This window comes from Pinus tabuliformis, chromosome 2_2, assembly GCF_031772625.1.
Source record: "Pinus tabuliformis cultivar Carrire ecotype Pingquan chromosome 2_2, CPIR1, whole genome shotgun sequence".
NCBI classification, from domain to species: domain Eukaryota; kingdom Viridiplantae; phylum Streptophyta; class Pinopsida; order Pinales; family Pinaceae; genus Pinus; species Pinus tabuliformis.
In genome coordinates this window covers 1,256,425,547-1,256,431,546 of record NC_142300.1, presented here as the reverse complement: position 1 = coordinate 1,256,431,546, position 6,000 = coordinate 1,256,425,547, and positions in this window count along the sequence as shown.

The following is a 6,000-nucleotide window of genomic DNA, read 5'->3' as shown; positions in this document are numbered from 1 at the left end:
AACCTCAAGGATAAGTTGTTCAAGGGTCAAGATATTTGGGTGTTGTGTGTAGACCTATCTTGCTATTGAGCTACGTCGCAGGCGATAACCAGCAGCATAGAACTTTAAGGGTTGCACTAAGCGGTGGCAGTGCTAGAACCTCTCTTGGATCACTACAGTCTTTGAGTTGTTGACTTTATCAAGGACTAACTTTAATACAACATGATGTAGGTGACATCAATGATGTTGAGAACAGCTCAGTGATATTTGGGTGCAGCACCGAGACAATGAAGTACAACATGATGATGAATGTTGCAGCATGATGGGCATGGTAGTGAAGCGCCGCATGATGATGAGGTGCAGCATAATGATGAGATGCACCACAGTGAGGTGCAGCATGGTGATAGAGTCACCTTGGAGTATCAGTTAAAGCAGTATGCCTTCACCTGAGTTCAGATTAGCTACCTCATGTATCATCTTCTTAGAGAATATTTTTGCTCTTATTTTGATAAGTCAAAATGTTACTTCTAATGTATATGTGCTATCTCTCTCTCTGTTGAACTATTAAAGAACATAAGAATAATTGATCAAGGGTTTCCCCACATTGGGGTTTGTCCCTAGTTGTTGCCACATCTTGTGTCCTCTTGTCTTAGCTTATTTTCTTATTCTTATGTTTATGTTCTATTTGCAATTTACTAGCACGCTGATGTGATTGCTCATCTAGAATTGATATTGAGCTAAATGAAAAATTTTAATAAATGTAGGTTTTAACCCCGTACAAAAACTACCTGCATACGAATTCTAACAGCAGAAAATAAAAGATAGCTAGAGCATAACACATAAAACAAATATACACAGAGATTTTCCCCTGGATCCCAAAACTGGGACTACCAGATTGATTTTTCATTATGTTCCTTTCAATGTTACAATACATATATATACATGTCGAAGCATCCAATACCATGGACAAAAACCATCGCCCAAAACCATATGTGAAAACCATGCACAAAACCATAGGTAGGTTTTCCCACCTAATATAGGGTCCAAAAAACAAATTCCCCAAGGCGCTGCCTCGGACCCCGTAGAGGGGGGCTAACTGCCCCCCTCAAACCCCCTGTGACCCCCCACTACACAGTCGGTGCAACAAAGGGGGGGCTCTGCCCCCCCTCTAACTCCCCGGTTAAACTAGGGGAGCTCGTCGTGGAAAGAATATAACACAACCCAACAATAAATTTATTTAAGCATAGAACATAACAAAAATTAACATACATAAATTGTCAAGAGGAGGAATAAAAGGAACAAGAAATGTCAAAAGAAGAGGATGTGCACCAGGAACCAACCCCAGAGAAAGAAGAAATGAATCTGATCATATCTTGTAATTCATTGGCAGGAATTACCACTCAAACTCTCAATATAGAAGGACATATTAAGAAGAAAAAGGTAATAGTGTTGATTGATTCGGGTAGTACCCATAATTTTATTCATTGTAAGATAACCGATAAATTGAATTGCTTCTTATATCCAGCACTAGAGTGTTAAGTGATGGTTGCAAATAGAGGAACTATAAATTCCTCTGGAAAGCGCCATAATATCAAGTTATCCATGGGGAAATATGTATTGAATAGTCCAATGCTTTTCATTCCAATGGGTGTCGTTGATGTTGTACTAGAAGTCCAATGGTTACAATCTTTGGGGACGATAGCTTTTAATTTTCAAGAACTTTTCTTGAAATTTTATTAGGAAGGAAATAAAGTTAAATTAATGGGTATCGTAGGGAAACCAAGAAAGGTAATCAACTCTAATGGCATGACCACGCTTCTAAATAAATGTTGGGTTGTGTTATATTCTTTCCACGACTTGTCAGGGGGTTAGAGAGGGGGTGGAGCACTTCCTTTGTTGCGTCGGGCACAGCAGGGGGGTCACATGGGGGGCGGAATCCCCCCCTATCGGGGGGTTTGAGAGGGGCATTATCACCGCACTACGGGGTCCGGGACAGTGCCTCGGGAAAAAACAAATTGGACCTTACATTAGGTGGGTGGACCTACCTATGGTTTTGTGCATGGATTTCGTACATGATTTTTGGCGCGATGGTTTTCGGTCCACGGTATTTTGTAGATCCAGTCAAGGGAACTACAGTTATGTTCTAATCCAACGTTAATATATTGGGGTTTTTGGGTGCTTCGACATGTATATATATGTATTGTAACATTGAAAGGAACATAATGAAAAATCAATATGGTAGTCCTGGTTTTGAAATCCAGAGTAACATCTGTGTATATTTGTTTTATGTGTTATGCTCTCGCCATTGTTTATTTTTTGTTTTTAGAATTCGTATGTAGGTAATTTATGTACAGACTTAAAACCTACATTTGGAGTTAGAGTTGTTTTGGCTTCAAGGGGACGCCTTTGCTATTGAGGGGTTTTTTTCAGGCCTGTGGTAGACCTTGTTCAGTGGGAGATCTGTCGAATTGATTCTTATGGTGAAAGAAGATGGCGGGCAGTGGAAAGATAAAGATCAAGAAATTTAATGGTCAGATTTTTGAGTTGTGGAAACTCAAGATGGAGGATCTGTTGGTGGATAAAGATCAGTGGATCACGGTAGATCCAGGTACTAAACCAACGGCAGTGTCCGATGAAGAATGGAAGAAGTTGGATCGGAACGAAAAAATCACAATACGATTGTGTGTCTTAGATTTAGTATTGTTGAATGTATCAAGGGAAGCTATGGTGAAGACTTTGTAGGACAAGTTAGGGACTTTGTACCAATCTAAGTCTTTGGTGAATAAACTGTTCCTAGGGAAAAAAATGTATAACCTGAGGATGGCAAATGGAGACTCAGTGACAGAGCATCTGAACGCATTTAATACTGTGGTAAGCTAGTTATTATCTATTGATATTAAAATTTTAGATGAAGATAAGTGCATCATTTTGTTGTGTTCTCTACCATATTCGTGGGATAGTTTGGTTGTTGCAATAGGTAACAATGCAACTGCCTTGCAGTTTGGTGAAATAGTCTCATCATTACTGATGGAGGAGATGAGACGGAAAAATATGGAGAGTCGGAATGGTGATTCCTTGTCTGTACGATGATGGTCCCAGAACAGAAACAAAAATCATTCCTCGAGTGCGAGATCTAAATCTAGAGGGAAATATAAATCTCTAAGAAAACCTGTAAAGGCGTGTTGGAAACGAAGAAAGGAAGGGCACTACAAAAGGCACTGTAAATCTAAAGCTCCTGAGAAAGGAAAGCGGTCTGATGATGCTCCTTTTGCACAGGTAAAAACCACCTCAGATGAAGGTGGGGATGTACTTGGCTTCTTATTCAAGTACACATGTAGATCATGAGGCATAGTTGATTGACTCAGGTGCATCCTTGCACTTCACTCCCCATAGAGAGTAGTTCTGCGAGTATGAGAAATATGATGGTGGTGATGTTTTCTTAGGGGATGACAGGAAGGCTAGAATCGTTGGTCGCAGAAAATTCAAGTTTAAGTTGCTAGGTGGAAGAATTGGAACACTTCCAGGTTTTCTGCATATTCCTACATTACCTAGAAATCTTATTTCTGTAAGCAAGTTGGATGATGCAGGTACAAAAACAATGTTCAAAAAATATACCTGCAAGCACAGGAGCTTCACTCAATGAACTTCTAACCTATCGCGTGCATTCATGGCATATTAAAAAATACCCTTAATTTGACTACATATTGGAAAATACCTATAAAAATCACATTATTTAACCCCCTACCAATATGATCCCAATACATCTTCCCAATTTAAAAACCCCTACTTCCACTACATATTGTATATATCCATTTTTCATTAACATTTTTATACCCCTTTATATTTTTTCATTAATTTTGAGCTCCATTTTTTATACTTTCCAATATAAAAACCTTGTTCTCGCTATATATCTCCCAATATATTGTTATTTTTCCCTCAATATATATACCCCAATATGAACCCACGTGGTATGGTATTGCTCCCCCAATAAATCTCCCGTCCCTGCAAGATGGTTCGGGGAGCATTGGTATTGATGCAAGGAAATCAGATTGGAACTTTGTACAAGCTGCAAGATAGCACTGTTATTGATGGGTGCAATAGTTTTGTGGTTCCTGAAAATGGAGTAGAAAATCTAATGCTCTCTGGAGAAAATACCATGTTATGGCATCAAAGGCTTGGACATATTAGAGAGAAAGGTCTTCGAATACTTCATAGTAAATGTATGGTAGAAGGTATGTCTAATAGCTCTTTGGATTTTGATTTCTGTGAAAATTGTGTATATGGGAAGCAGAATCGGGTGACATTCCCCTCTAGTGGTAAGAGGGAAAAACAGATATTAGAACTTGTACACAATGATGTGTTTGGCCGTGTGTCGGTTCCATCACTAGGTAAGTTTGCGTACTCTATATCATTTATAGATGACTTCTCAAGGAATGCATGGATATATTTCCTCAAGAAGAAATCTGAAGTCCTTCACTGGTTCAAAGAATTTAAAACTCAAGTGGAAAACTGGAAAGAGAAGAAGATAAAGGTGTTGAGGACAAATAACGGTGGAGAGTTTTGCAAGAAGGAATTTGAAGAGTTCTATAAGAAGTGTGGTATAACGTGGCAAAAGACTACTCCATACACACCTGAGCAAAATGGAGTTGTAGAAAGAATGAACGAGACGTTGATAGAAAGGGCAAGAAGCATGCTCAGTGGTGCCGGGTTAACACAAGAAATCTGCGCAAAGGCAGTGGAGACTGCATGTTACCTGGTCAACAGATCACCTTCATCGGCGTTGGAGGATAAGACTCCACAAGAGGTATGGACTGGTAAGAAACCTTCTCTTTCACATCTGAAGGTATTTGGATGTGATGCATATGTACATGTTCCAAAGGAGAAAAGAATAAAGTTGGATTGTAAATCTGAAAAGTTTATCTTTATTAGGTATAAGGATGGTTTAAAAGGTTATAAGCTCTGGAACCCAGTAACAAGAAAGGTTGTGTATAGCGGAGATGTGGTGTTTAGAGAGGTGAAAGATGTTATTAAACATGAAGTCCTATCAAAGGAACCTGATAAGATAGAGTTTGAGCTAAAGGAGAAAGAATCAGACTCTACAATAGAAGAGGAATAAGAATATGAAGAGCCACAAACTCCAGTTGTGAGAAAATCAGTTCGAAAAAGAAGGCAGCCAGAAAAGTATAGTCCATCTACTTTTTGTTCAAATTTTTATTTATCTATTACTGATAATGATCCCAGAACTGTGAAGGAAATAGTAGATTCAGAGGATAGCAAACTCTGGAAAGAGGCCATGGTTGATGAAATAGAATCTTTGCACAAAAATGAGGCTTGAGATCTGGTGGAGTTGCCTGCTGAAAGGAAACCCATTGGCAGCAAATGGGTGTTCAAGAAAAAGATGAATGTAGAAAGAAAGGTGGAGAAATACAAATCTCGGTTCGTAGCAAAAGGTTATTCCCAGGTGTCGGGAATTGATTTTGGTGATATTTTTTCCCCTGTTGTCAAGGTAAATTCTATTAGATTATTTTTATGTGTTGTTGTTGCTTTTAATTTTGAGGTAGAATAGATAGATGTGAAGATAACATTTCTTCATAGGGATCTAAAAGAAAAGATCTACATGAAGCAACCTGAAGGATTTGCGATGAAGGGTAAGAAAGAACTAGTATGCAAGTTAAAAAAGTCTTTGTATGGGTTAAAACAGTCATTAAGGATGTAGTATCAGAAATTTGATACATTTATACGGGGACTTAGCTTCACCAGAAACAAAGCAGATCATTGTGTGTATTTTAAATTAATTGGTGACCGTGTTATTTATCTAGTCTTGTATATGAATGATATGTTGCTGGTTGGAAATAACAAAGAAATTATCCAAAATTTGAAGACTCGATTGTCCTCCAAATTCAACATGAAAAATATTGATGCTGCAAACTATATTTTGGGCATGGAAATTAAACGAGATTGGGCAAAGAGGAAGCTCTGGTTAAACCAGAGGAAGTATGTCGAAACAATACTGCAAAGTTT